Genomic DNA, 15,407 nt, shown 5'->3' with positions numbered 1-15,407 from the left:
AAGCATTGTGAAATTAAACATATTAAAAACATGCACTTTCTCTTTTCTTTCTTTTCCATTTAACCAGACTGAGCCACAGCAACGCATGGCCAGGTACAGCTAGTACATTAATGTAATCAGTTTTCCAAGGTGTAGATAGCATTTCAATTTTATCTTCTTTGTGATAATTTATGAGAGAACAAAAGATGAGAATTTGTAAAGTCAGATCAAGTTCTTTTAAACTTCATTCATTCAGTTATTCTTTGATTCTCTAAATGTTCATTGACCTTCTGAAATGTAGTAGATTCTCTGTTCCCCAAGGATGCTCTTTCAAATAGAGATCTGTGTTGTTGCAAAATATCCTTTTATACTTTTTAAGAAATTTTATTGGCCAGACTTTTTGGGGGAACTTTAACATTATCTGTGAGCTTGCTTTCCATTGAAGTTTTTAATTGCAAATTTTATCTCCTGGTTGCTTTAAGTTAGATAATAAAAAATATTTTTTCCAACTGAAACCATTTTTTGAAATTTATGTTTGGAACTGGAATTTAACTTTTTCCATGACTTTAGTGAGCATGAAGATGTGTGTGAATTTTCAAGTACAGTTTTTGGTTCTTTGATGTACCGTATGTATCCTAACCAAAGAACATAAACTCTCTATTTTGCTTTCAAATGTTGTGAGGACTTGGAAAGCCAAAGTAAGTACAATCTACTGTTCAGTAACTGTAGGTTTCAGTAATAAATAATAAAATTCATACTCAATTTATATATATTTAAATTCCCAAGTGACTGCATGATAATTTATACCCTGAATCCATAAATTTTGCTACACATAAGTCAATCTGTGTAAAACTCAGAATGTCAGTGGTTTTACATGATGCCAAATATTTAGATAAGAGAAGAAACTAAATCATCCGTTTTCAAATATTCAATTGTGATTCACATCAAACATCCAGATGTGTGATAAAATTTATTTATTCTTTGTTTCATACTAGGTAGATATGTCTAAATGCAGCTCATTAGGTCTATATGCTTCATAATCCATAGTGAAAATGTAAAAATATAACTGTGGAATAGAAGAATACATTTTAAATTTTTCAGGAAAGCAGATGTAGAGAAAATCGTGAAAATTGGCATTTTTCAAGAGCTCCTTTTGTAAATGCACTTTCAATACTTTCAATTATGATTTCAATTAAGTAAGTATTTTGATCTGGACCCCATTAGTGTATGTTTGAAGGTACAAAATAATAGCAGTTCATTATTATAGTTTAATCCTCAATTTATCAATATGGTAAACAATTCATATCTTCAATAATGTTATCAAAAACAGATAAAATGTTATATTTATAAATTAAAATAGCATTTTAGTTTATTCAAGACATTTCGTTGATGCACACATGAATAAGAACTGAGTAAAAGTAAGTTCAATCAAATTCACAAATTTTTTGTGTTTATTTACTTTATTCTCATTTTCTTCACCACTCTTTATATTGAAAATGAAGTAACTAGCCTGACCAGGCAGTGGCATAGTGGATAGGGCATCATCCTGGGACACAGAGGACTCGGGTTCAAAACCCCAAGGTTGCCAGCTTGAGCATAGGCTCATCTGGTTTGAGCAAGGCTTACCAGTTTGAGTTCAAGGTTGCTGGCTTGAACAAGGGGTCACTTGGTCTGCTCTAGCCCCCCTGGTTAAGGCACATATGAGAAAGCAATCAATGAGAAACTATGGTGCCGCAATGAAGAATTGATGTTTCTCATCTCTCTCCCTTCTGGTCTGTCTGTCTCTCTCTAGCTCTCTCTGTCTCTGTCACACAAAATAAAAAGAAGAAAGAAAATGAAGTAACTAAATATTTAAGTTATTAAAATGCAAATTAAGATCCATGTAGAAAAGAAAATAATCCCCATGCTAATATTTTAACCTTTAGTTAGAGTTTCTTAAGATCTGAATATTTCTATCTGTACTTCAGATTATCAAGCTACGAAACGTATTCCCAATAAACGGAAACAGGAGTTATCCACCTAAAATCAGTGAAAATAGATTAAAAGCAGAAACTTTTGAACTGGTCATAAGACTGCAAAAGTTATTAATAATGACTTTCAGCATTTCATGTCTGAAATTCAAAAGAGAAGAGATTAATTTATATCAAATCATCTGTTTCTTTCCAAATCATCTTTTAATTATAGTATTTGGAAATCATGAGAGAGGCTAATATATTTTACTTGGAAGTAACTAGTTAACTCTCCAAAGACAAGGGTTGTTGTTATTTATCTAAAAAATGTGTCTGGCTTTCATTTATTAAAAGATTTTGACCTAGTAATTAACCTGTTATTCTCAAATGTAGACTCTACCCATCACACACCCAGGGATGCTGGTGTCAGATTAACAATGAATATCAAATTGCTGCCTGACCAGGAGGTTGCGCAGTGGATAGAGCATCGGACTGGGATGCGGAGGACCCAGGTTTGAGATCTTGAGGTCGCTAGCTTGAACGTGGGCTCATCTGGTTTGAGCAAAGCTCACCAGCTTGCACCCAAGGTCTCTGGCTCGAGCAAGGGGTTACTCGGTCTGCTGAAGGCCCGCGGTCAAGGCACATATGAGAAAGCAATCAATGAACAACTAAGGTGTTGAAATGAAAAACTGATGATTGATGCTTCTCATCTCTCTCCATTCTTGTCTGTCTCTCCCTATCTATCCCTCTCTCTCACTCTGTGTCTCTGTAAAAAAAAAAAAAAAAATCAAATTGCTCTCTTTTTAAATATTTTTCTCAATATGGTTTAACTTAAATTACATACCAAATGACTATTCAATTTTCATATTTTTCAGGTTCTAGTTCCATGTTTTTTAGTATTCCAAATCAAGTAAACAGGATATATGAGAAAAATATCAAATAAATGAATTCTAATTTAGATTAATAACTTAAAATGTTTATGGGTAAACAATGTTAAAGTCTATAGTCAAATTCAGGTTTGAAGACCATCTTCCATGGTATTCATGATTCATATTTACTACATGGACAAGGTTGGATTTTGGTTATGACTAGCCAGTTATGATTCTTGAAACAATTATACATTCTTTGGCTTGATTTAGAAATTGTATGAGATTTTAGTGATTATCTTCACAGATTTTTCTTCTTGGATTTCCACAGAAAATAAACCAAATTAAATTATTTAAGAAATAATCCCAGAAGATAGAATAATTTATTCATTTATTAACTAAACAAATATTTACTGATTGCCTGTTATGCACAAAACACAATTTTAAATACTGGAAATACAACAATTAAATAAAGCAAACAGGAGCTACTATCTCATGGATCATATGGAACAGTGACGAGGGACAGACAATAGACAAATAACAATATACTGTCTTTTAAACATAAATTAGTAAAAGAAAAACAAAGAAGGCAAGGAAATAGGAACTACTAAGGCATAGTACAATATTATATGGAGTAGAAAGTGAAGGCCTTTGTAAGAGATGATACCTCAAGAAGCATTTAAAGTAAGGTTTGAAATGATCAATACAGTATCTTGTCAGGGCAGCATTATGGAAAGAGGGGACCGGATATGCATGAGCCCTGAGGAGGGAGCATGCTGAGGGATGTGGAGTCCGGAGTGGCAAGAGCAGAGAGAGAAAGGGATTAGTAATAGGAAAAATGATCAGAGAGTTGAAGCTTGGGGAAGACAGAGTAGGGCTTTATGGGTATTTTAAGGGTTTTGAAGAGTTCTTTGTAAATGTTATTCATGGTAAACATAGTGATTTTAAAACTGTTTGCTGTGGTAGAGCATCGGCCTGGCGTGTGGAAGTCCTGGGTTTGATTTCTGGTCATGGCACATAGAAGAAGTGGAATAGAAGAATTCCATCTGCTTCTCCACCCTTCCTCCTCTCCTTTCTCTCTATCTCTCTCTTCCCCTCCTGCATCCAAGGCTCCATTGGAGCAAAGTTGGCCAGGGTGCTGGGGATGGCTCCATGGCCTGCGCCTCAGGCATTCGAATGGCTCCAGTTGCAACGAAGCAACACTCCAGATGGGCAGAGCATCGGCCCCTGGTGGGCATGCCAGGTGGATCCCGGTTGGGCCCATGTGGGAGTCTGTCTCTCTGCCTCCCCACTTCTCACACGGAAAAATACAACAACAACAACAACAACAACAACAAACTGTTTGAAATGCCTGATGTGTGATGATGCAGTGGATAAAAGTATCGACCTGAGGTTGTTTGTTAGAAACCCCAGCCTTGCCCAGTCAAGGCATACGTGAGAAGCAACTACTACGAGTTGATGTTTCCTGCTATTCACCCTTGCTTCTCTTTTCTCTCTAAAAGTAAAACAACAACAAAAACCTCACCTGTTTGAGTTGTAGTCAATGAGAATTAATTAATGCTTAAGTATTAACTTGGAAATTAGTATTATTTTTATTCTTTTGCCCAAGTTATCATCTTTTCCAGCTTAATGGAAATTCTAAGATGTGAAATGCCTATGCTTTGTTTTTGTTCCTAGCTTACCAAAAATGTATTGATAATTTGAGTAAAACCATAAAATTAATACTACATTTAAATTTTAAAGCAAGAAAGTTGAAACACTGAATCAAAGACCCTAGGATAAAATCTGGAAGGAAAAATAAAATTTGTATTTAATTTGAAAATAACATTATATAATTTAGGAAACTTTTGTTAACGAATCCAATAAAATTATCAGGGCATTTAACTTGATCAAAACCTTCAAAAGATGCTACTAATTACAAACATCTAATAAATTCTTAAAATGTAGCATTAGAAACTTATTGTGCATATCCTGAGCAGTAACTGCCTTGCGCATGTCTTTTGTTCCATCATCTGGGGTAGGTATTATGTTCTATTCCTGGAGCCACATTTTAAAAGGGACTAATAAACTGCATCATGCCACGTAGAAGATACAATGGAAATTCAGGATGATAAGGAGTCAGGAAATAATTTTATAAACCATAAAAGTAATAAAAATAACTCTTTTCTTTGACCCCATCCCCAGTGAGCCTAGTAACATTGCAACAGAATCGTGCTATTAGAAAACAGTATGGTGATTAGCAGAGGGAAAGGGGGTGTGGTGATATAGAAGAGGTTAAAGGGGGATAAATGGTGATGGAAGGACACTTGATGGGGTAGTGAACACAAAATACAATACACAATGATGTATTATAAAACTGTACACCTAAAACCTACGTCATTTTATTTACCGATATCACCCCAATAAGTCAAAAAAAGGGGAAACACTTCATTTGAAAAAGGTAAAAGCTGTTTATATAACAATGACAAAGACACTGGTGGGCAAGCACCTTTCCTTTTATTGCAACATGGTACTTAGTGTTTGACCACAAATAAACTTAGATTTTAGGCTGTAATTTTAGATGGCATTCAGAGGATGTGAATCAGTTTCCTGACAGAAACATAATTAAAATCAAACAATGAGAATAGTTAAACATGGCATTGCCCATCAGATCGTTTAATGATGAACTTCCTTTTCCCGCTAGCTGAAAGGTAAGGGTTCACTGTAACCATTCAGTAGTCCAAACACAATTTGTCTCTTAAAATATTTTTTGACAAAAGCCATAATTCTCTGAATGTATATTTTTTTCATGGACAAATGTTAGGTTTAATAGGTACTTCACTAAGCAAAAATAGTTCTCCCCACAAAGGTTTGCCAGAAGTAAAAATTTAACTAAAAACACTGACTAGTTGACTCCTTGTTTTACTTCTGATATAATGAACTATAATTAGGGTATCTGATGCATATCATAATAAATAGAACATTCAGTTTATAATAAAGCAGATGGAAAAGCTTAGTCAACTTACCTCATAGTGTTAAGTTTTAAAACAAGAAATTTGGTTTACTGCTTTCCCTCATTACATATATTCTCTAAGTTTGAGGAATATATTCAATTCCAGCATTCATCAGAAGTTCAAGTTTAAGCAAGTAATTGAAATCATCTATAATCCAGTCTGTTTTGAAAAGTAGAGCATGGAGGTTCTTAAGATTCTCTCAGAGGTATAAAAATCACTTCCAAGGGCTACTGGGATAACACTTAAAATACAGTATTAAAAGTGCACTAAGTTACAAGGCTATAAATGAGTATATTGCAATTTGTCAGTACACCAAAATTCAACTTTCTATAACATTGTTAAGGTGATTTCTACCTAACACACAGTGTTTGTCTTTCTGTGCTGCCAAATAAATACACCAAAGAAGCCAGAACAACCCATATCTCACAAACTTAGTCCGATTTCTCGCTCTAAACATAAATGAAAGGAGGCAATTCTTGAGACATATACATATTAAGTGTCCATGGTATGGCAGATACTGAGTTAGGTGACTTATATGTGTTATTTCCTTTTTCCAGCAACCCTACGATGTGTCTAGTATTACTTGAACTTGAAAGATGATGATCTAAAACATCAGATTAAATACCTTTCCTCAGGTCACACACGTCAAAATGGTAGTTTAGCCTCGAATGAAACACAATTCTACTTGCATTCACAGTCCGTTCTCTGTGAACTCCACGATGCTCTCTCAAAGTATTGCTAAGTGTAATTTTGTTCAGCGTTCAGGTGTAGAGTGAAGAGAGCTTTTAAAAAATCCACACAGCTGAGTGTTACTGTGCTCAAGTTCAGATCAGAGCTGTCTTCTTTCTCATTGCATATTCATTCAATAAGAAAAATATAAAGTGGGGAGGAAAGTGTGGACAGCTCACAGTCTAGACACAGTGTGTTCACAGCAGTACCGCTTGTCAAAAGACAGGAGACCAAAAAAAGATAATACTTCTGGTCAAAACCTAGTTGTTTACCTAGCTGCTTTTCCTCATTTCCAGCTGCTCAGGCCTTTCACTCGGCAGCAGGAATTTAATGACAGCTGTAGCAAGGATTATGGTGAGAGATTTCCTACTTGAGCTGATCCTGTGGACAGGCTAATAGCTTTGATCTGTCATTGTTAGGCACAATCTTGTGCTGGCAGTAGAAAAAAATAGTTTTATTACCATTCAACTAAAAGCAGATCCAAAATTAGTTACGGAAATAGAATTATATTGCTCCATTGTGTTTAAATTACAATGTAACCTAAAAGGACCAAGTTAATAAGTCTGTCCATAAATAGAATATTATCTATTAATGTCTTGGCTTTCCAGGAACACAAAAGTATGTTTATAAAGGAATAACAGCAGCTGGGCATTATCTTTCCAAATTCAGAAGATACTTAGTAGCTATTTGAATCTTAAGTGACAGAAATACTTTTTCAAAAGAACATAAATAATATGAAATACTAAATCCAAAGTAATTTTTAGAAGAAAATGGTATAATTATAAAGCTCTATCAAAAATATCATCAGTTTACTGAGTGTTACTGACTGAACTCCTCTTTCACTTGAACAACAGTGCACCGCAGAGGTGGCTTTTCGGGCACTGCTTATTTCTCCACAGGGTTCATGTAAAAAATCTTCGCTCTAATCTCCGTCTGCCCTCACCTCCATTAGTCATGCTCCCCAAATGGCTTGTCTCCTACTTTGTTGAAAAGTTCTATGATTTGAAATTCCTGTACATTCTCTATCCCTTGTTGCCTCCAGACTGTTTTTGTAAGTTTGCCTAGACTTCTATCATTTTCCATGGTTTCAGAAGGAGTTTCCTACTGTTTGGTCTAATCTCCACAATTGTGCTCATTAATTCAAAAACCATTTAATCCACTTCTACTCTGAGCCATCAGTGATGCCAGGAACTAGGAACTCAGAGCTGTGTGAGGCCCACGGGTGACACCGACTGCCGTCCTCTCCACTGTTGATGACATTCTGTCACACTTGCATCACCAGGCTTATGCTCTCCACTATCTTGTTTTTCTCTAAATATAAACAAGAACAGTGAGAGAAAATAAAACAAAGCAAAATAAAATAAAAAACAACCTCTCTTTAGTAAACTACTGTCCTGTCTCTGGCTTTGCTGTTACTTCTCAATTTCTTAGTAACATTCATATCCACGAAATTTGTTTCTATTTACTGAGCATCAAGTAATCCTTAACCTTCCACACCTGCTTCCATCTTGCCACATTCCTGAAATTTACTTGAAAATAAATCGTCTATAGTGTTCAATGGTCTTCTTTGCAGTCTTTTTTGTCTGATCTATTTTAAACATTTTTGACACCTTTTGGAATTAGCTTCTTTGTATCTGGCTTTGTAATCCTAATATTCTATTACCGTCCTCCCTACTTCTTTGATGGTTTTTTACTGTCTTATTTGCTGACCCTTGGGCTCCTCTTAATTTTTAAAAATATACCATAGTTCTCTTCTATCTGTCTTTGTTTTCTTTTCACAAAATTGTCTGCTGTCATGTCTTCAACTAATGATTTGCATAACTGCCTAATTTTTTCTTAAACTTTTTTTTGTGGGTGATGGAGTGTTTATAACTAGTTAGCCTCCTTCAGGGGTTGGGATATATTTATCTAAGACATAGGGAGGCAGGAAGGGTTTGGATAGAACTCTAGCAGTTTTGCTGTATGTATGTATGTATGTATGTATGTATGTATTTAATTTTTAGATTTTCAATTTAACCTAGTGATAACCTCTTGGTTATACCTGTCAAAGGTCTCCTAACTAACACTAGCTCATAATTAGGGAAATATTTGTACATATGATGTTAGCATTTATAAAAAAGAAACCATTGATTGGTAAGTCATGCATCTCTAATGACAACAGCGAGAGGAAGAAAAAAAAGCACCCACCCAGAAGACGGGCCCTGTCTGCAGTTACTGTTCTGGACACCTCAGCATGGATTGGTTGAGTTCAGACTTTTTCATAGGACTCTTTCTTTCATATCAAATGCACAATAGCTATGTGACATCTTATTTTAAGATATTGACATTTTGGTTAGTCATACTTTTTTAGCTGAAACTACAGTTTTTGAGGTATCATTTTAAGATTGAGAAAATATCAAGATTGTCAAATGGTGTGTTACTTTTACATGTGTGGCTGTTAATATATTTTAAGTATGGTAAAACAATTCAAAATTTATCTGATTCTTTCTGAGGATAATAGGAAAACAGAATAGGACTGCCTCATAATTCTTAAATAAAAGATGCATTAAAAGACAATCACTGGGCAAGCCTGGTAGCTCAGCTGATTAGAATGTCATCCTAACTTGCCAAGATTGTGGGTTGAATTTCCGTCAGAGAACACAAAAGAATCAACCAATGAGTGTATGGATAAATGAAACAACAAACTGAGGTTTTCCTCTCATTCTCTTTCTCTCTCTCTTTCTCAAAATTAAAAAAGAATTAAAAATTGGTCACTGGGAGAAGAGGGGCCAATAATTCAATAATTTCCCCTCCCACCCTTTTCAAGAGGCTGATATAAAAATAGCTTTGTTTTTAAGATCAAGCAGTTACTCAAAAGAACTGGCAGGTTATGTACTAGAAGTGGGGAAAGGAATTTTAAGAACCTTTCTTTCTCTCACTTGTTCCTTCCTCCCTCTTTTCCTTCCATCCTTCCTTCTCTTCTTTCCTCTTTCCTCCCTTCCTTCTTTCTTTTTTTTCTTAAAGGAGTAGAATAATGATGATCAACGTTAGGGTAATTATCATTGAGATGCATAAAAAAGTTAGAGGGAAAGACACTGCCCAACAACAACAAATGTCACAAAAGCAGAGAAAACATTGACTGCGGGAGAAAGAAGAGGTTCTGAACCAGAATGAAAGAGACAGCAGTGCTGAATAGAAACGGGCACTCCTGGGGGAGGTGGAGGGCAGAAACTGTGGGTTTGTTTTTGAGCTTGATGAGTTAGGGCAAAAGGATGACAACCAGATAAGAATGCTCAGAGCACATTTGGAAATTCAGGACAGAGATGGGGACAAAAGATACAGATTTGAGAATCATCCGCAACAAAGTAAAACAAGCAAACAAAAACAATTCAGTGAGGATTTCCATGTTTTAAAGTGAATGTTTTGCTGAGGGAGTCTATCTTCTGCCACGAGGGTTCTGGACTTTGATCTCTTTTCCATAAGCGCCCTTCTACATAACTGAGTGCTCTTCTTACTATGTAAATGTCATGCTGTACCGCCAGGAAGCCAACATGGAAATGCTTTCATCTGCTAGTTGCTTAGAATTTTCCATAAACAGCACTATCTACGCAAGATTTCTGCTTGTGCTTGAACTGCCCTCGCTAGTGCTTTCACCATAACAAGTTGAAGGATGTAATCACTCTTTCAAATCTCGCTTTGGCAGAAAAATCTTTCTCAGGGTTTTAAGCTTGTACTTGGTTAATTTTGAGATCTCTCAGAGCAGCATATTTGATTAGATTTAATTTCTTCTTCATTTTTTTTAATGACCAACAATATAAAATCCAACAAACCTATTAACATAAATACACAGGGATATGGGGATAGAATATATTATGGTAATAGAACTTCTAGGAAAGATTTCAGAAGGATGGAAAATATGATTCAGAGCAACTAACAGGCTTATCATGGGAATCCACAATGGAGGGATGTAACAGCTAATAGTCACATAAATGTAAATAAAAATGAGACATACATTTAATCTTATCAGTTTGGCAAGTAACTAAATAAATGTTATTAAAAATAAAAATAGATTTATCATGGACACCTATTACTGCAGGAAAAAATAATACTCTCCTACATTGTTACAGGGACTGAAAACTGGTTACATTTTTACAAGGAAAAATTGCATGTATAAAAATAGAAAAACAACTATATATTTTCATCCAAATTACATATAGTGTATATGATAATATTAAAAAGCTCACAGTTCATTTATTAAATATAACACTAATTATGGGAGAATATGGAGTATCCTGTGTATGTATCAATTAGATATATGGCTCCAATTTGACTTGAACAAAAATGGTCAAGTATTTACAGACTCTTACCCTGTGTCCAGCAAACTAATGGAAATTTGTCACACAAAGTAGGCTTTCTTCCTTCCCCTGAAATCCTGGAGTTTTGGGGGTGTGAGGTGGCAGTCATTGAACAGGGAGTCTAGGAAGAAGAGTTTTACATTGAAGTATGTGGAGAGCAAAACAGAAGACCACAAAGGAGAATAAATCCATGGGAACGGGGGGGGGGGGGTAGCGTTAACAAGAGCTGGCAAAACAATGTAACAGGTGAGCATTGGGGATGTAAGAGAGAGGGAGAGAGACCAAGAAGAAAAAGAACAATTTGTAAACAGATTTTCTGTGTATTTTAACTGTTCTCTACTAGCAGTGTACTATTCTAAAGAAGGTTAAGTGAATTATTGGATCTCAATCAAATCCTAATTTTTGTAGGGCATTATGTCTTTACATGTAATTTGCTGTCCAAGGGAACTCACAAGGTTTGTCACTTTTATGCAAGTTGGGTACTTGTATAAATTAATAAAAAGTAATTTTAAAGTAGCTATTGAAATATTTTTCTTTTATAAAATGGAAAATTAGGTGTAGTTTCACTCTTCTAAAGAGATTTATAAACAAATTCTTTGCATGCTATTTGTTTACAAATACATAAATGCATACACATGCAAGCTTGTGCAGACACACACACACACGAAGTTCATATTAGTTTAACGACATCATGATATTGCTGTTTCAGCATCATTTTATATAGTCAAATGGCTTTCAGGGGTTCTTAAACTAAACTAACACTAGATTCTTCACGCAAGCCAAGCGCATGCCTATTGCAAAGTCACAAGTTAGTGTAATTTCTGATAATGAATTCTCCAACAGCCTTTGTGATCAACCGTCTTCCTCACCTCCCAGGGCCTTCTCTTTGAGCAGCCAGTAGATAAGACCCACTTGGATTTTACCAAAACCCCACACTTTTTGGTTTGAATTGATCAGTCTGGCTTTAGCCTGCAAACCCCAGAGTACTCCACTTATGGACATTTATAAAGTATGTTTCAGGTCCTGGCTACTTCTGCCTGTCCCCTCATGGTGTGGCCCCTTTATGGCATACTGTATACCTGCTCCAGGACCTGTAATAAACCTACTTCAATTTCTCTGTGGTCTTTCTTGAACCATGCATGCTCCCTGTCCAGGTCTCTACCTCATGAATGTTAATTCAACAATGTTGTAACAGTTTCTTTATATTCTTTACAGAAGCAATGATATTTCTAGCTGTTTAAAGGTAGAAGAATGGATCTTCTTCTACTCTGATAAGAGTAATAAAGCCAGCACAAATCCTGGACACCTAACAGACCATTGGAAGTTCCCTTTCATTCTCACAGCACTTAAGTAAAAATTATAGTAACCTTTATTTCATTCTTCATTGCACTTTGAAAGTTTAAAACATGGCTCAGAAACCCTGAAGAATGAAGTTTAAAACCGCAGTTTGTAATTATTGAGCTAAAAATATTACTGTACACTTCTAAACTTGTCTTTTAAAATATAAAAACAGAGGAGAAAAGCAATAGGTCTGTGAGTTACATGCTAGCTATTTTTCCTTTTAATATACTTTTCTACCGAATTACTTTCATGTACATCTGTTTGGCCAGACATGCCTACTCCTAGCTGCAAAGAAACCTAAGAAACCTAGGGTTTTAAGCTGGGTTCATGGCCACTCAGAACAAAGTAACAGACTATTTTTTTTTAAGTAGGGAAGGAGAGAATAGGTATTTATAAATACTTAAACAATTCTATGAGGTTAATATCTATCCCACAAAATATTGTCATAAGAAAAAAATATAAATATGCACACACAATTAAACTGAATATAATAACTTGTAAAGTGTACATACTTATCCTCCTAAATTTCCCTGGATTGAATAAAAACACCAAACATCTATTCACTTTGAAAACAGATGCTTAAGCATTTTTATATAACATGTGTATTATTACATTAATTTTTTAGTCAAAGTAAATAGGTCTAAAAGTGTTTGTGTTGATACCAGCAAAGATTTCCTAAAATTTTGTTCATATTTGCTAATTCAATTATAGATATCCTTCATTTTAGTGTATTTGATATAAATAAAATGTAATAGTGTTTTTGACTTCAAATATAATATTTTTATAGTCTACACTAAGCATAGTGTGCTGTTGTATGAAAATGAGGATGTACAAAAAATTCTTGAAAAATCTAAATAAATAATTGAATGTCATTTGAAGAAGCAAATGGAAGTTTAGCTTTTGGGACTATTCCATCCTACAGTACCAACTTACAAATTTTAATTAAATTTATTTTACAATTTATAAACCCAGAGCAGGCTTTCATTGCAGAGATAGCACAATCTAAGCCCTGCCTGGCTCACTGCAGAGGGGCTGACGCGTGCCCAGGGATGGGCCCCGCACCCCTGTTCTTGCTCATTCTTGAGCTGGTCTCCTAGTCCTAAGGCACTTTGTCACTTTATCCCAGGATCTGAATAAAATATTATAACTTTCTAAATGTACTGGAAATTTTTACATATTTATGTTTTATCTTAACAGCAAGTACTGAGTCTTTTGTTAATTTTCGAAAGTTTTTTTTTAAATCACAGCTGAAGTGCTACCTTTTCTAGGCGTACAGTTCTATCATATATTTTCTGCATGTTGTATTGTATGTTCATCATCTTGAGTCAAGTCTCCTTCCATCACCATTTATCCCCTTTTTACCCTCTTCTACCTCCCACACCACTCTTTCCCTCTGGTAATCACCATACTAATTAATGTCTGTGTCTATAAGATTTTTTTCTTAATCTTTTAGCTTTTCAGTCAGCCCTTCAATACTCCTCTAATTGCTTTCAGTCTATTCTCTGTATCTATGAGTCTATTTGTATTTTGTTTGTTAATTTATTTTGTTCATTAGAGTCAACACAGAAGTGAAATCATATGGCACTTGTCTTTCTCTGACTGGCTTATCTCACTCAGCATAATGATTTTCAGGTCCGTTCATGCTGTTACAAAAAGTAAGGTTTTTTTTATGGCCATCTAGTATTCCATGGTGAAAATATACCATAGCTTTCTCTATCCACTCATCTACTGATAGGTGCTTGGGTTGCTTCCAAACCTTGGCTATTGTAAATAATACTGCAATGAACATGGTTGTATATAATTGGTATTCACTGAAAGTTTTTGACTGACAATTAATATAAATACATTCTGTTTATCTGACATTCATGATTTATGCACATGTGTACTCATAAATATTATATGTGCTGTTTTGTTAAAAAGTTCATTCTTGGCCCTGGCCAGTTGGCTTAGTGGTAAAGCATCGGCCTGGTGTGTGAAAGTCCCAGGTTCAATTCCTGGTCAGGGCACACAGTAGAAGCACCCATCTGCTTCTCTACCCCTCCCCCTCTCCTTCCTCTCTGTCTCTCTCTTCCTCTACCACAGCCAAGGCTCCATGGGAGCAAAGTTGGCCCGGGCACTAGGATGGCTCCATGGCCTCCCTCTCAGGTGCTAGAATGGCTCCAGCCACAACGGAGCAATGCCCCAGATGGGCAGAGCATCAGCCCCTGGTGGGCATGCCGGGTGGATCTGGATGGGGCGCATGCAGGAGTCTATCTGGCTGCCTCCCTGCTTCTAATCTTAGGAAAAAAAAATATATAAAAAAAGATTCTTTCTTATTCTCTTTATTATTTTAGGTGTAGGGGAGAATGTGAATACAGTTTCCTACACCACAAATTATGCAGCTGAGTTTACCTCATTTGGGGAAATCACAGGGTTCAGCACATCTGGAGTACAATGGATAAGCCTCTAAGAAAACCACCTTTATGATCAGGGTATCTCCCCTGCCAGGTAAGTATCTTTCCTATTCTCTTGATACCTGCATTATAATTGCTTCTTCATGGAGTATACAGAATAATTTCATGAAGCAATTATATGTTCAACTTATACTCATATTAAATCTTTTTTCTCCATGATCTCTTTTTTATCTAAGTTACAGGTGTAATTGTATCTTTTGAGCTAAGGTCAAGACTAGTCATGGCCCTGGCCACTTGCCTTAGCAGTAGAATGTTGGCCTGGCATGTAGAAGACCCAGGTTTGAATCTCAGTCAAGGTACACAGGAGAAGTGACCATTGGCTTCTCCACCCATCCCTTTTCTCCTTCTCTTTGTCTCTCTTTCTCCACTCCTCCCGCAGCCATGGCTCAAATGGTTCAAGAAAGTTGGCCCTGGGTACTGAGGATGGCCTCATGGCCTCACCACAGGCACTAAAATAGCTTGATTGCTAAGCAACAGAGCAGTAGCTCCAGATGGGCAAAGCATCATCAGTAGTGGGTTTGCTGGGAGGATCCTGGTCTGGGTGCATGTGGGAGTCTGTCTTATTGCCTCCCCACCTCTCACTTAATTTAAAAAAAAAAGACTAGCTGTCAACCTTACCCTGTGCTTTGTTATAAAACATCCAGATCTTGGAAGGGCATTGGAAATCAAGTGCTCCAGTATACTCATTTCACACATGAGAAATCTAAAACCAGGAAGGTTTGAGTTTTCAATTAAAGAAACATTTGTTGAACATCTGTTGTAT

General features: G+C 35.9%; 1 non-coding gene across 1 annotated transcript; it reads right to left on the bottom strand.

The window, feature by feature from the left end:
* Positions 1 to 14,529: 14,529 nt before the first annotated feature.
* LOC136311268 (U1 spliceosomal RNA) lies at positions 14,530 to 14,686 on the bottom strand. The gene has a single exon (XR_010726705.1). It is a non-coding gene; the product is annotated as a U1 spliceosomal RNA (small nuclear RNA).
* Between the last annotated feature and the right edge of the window lie 721 nt (positions 14,687 to 15,407).

The sequence above is a fragment of the Saccopteryx bilineata genome, chromosome 7 (genome assembly GCF_036850765.1).
Source record: "Saccopteryx bilineata isolate mSacBil1 chromosome 7, mSacBil1_pri_phased_curated, whole genome shotgun sequence".
In the NCBI taxonomy this organism is placed as follows: Eukaryota; Metazoa; Chordata; class Mammalia; order Chiroptera; family Emballonuridae; genus Saccopteryx; species Saccopteryx bilineata.
This window is presented reverse-complemented; position numbering and strand designations above follow the sequence as displayed.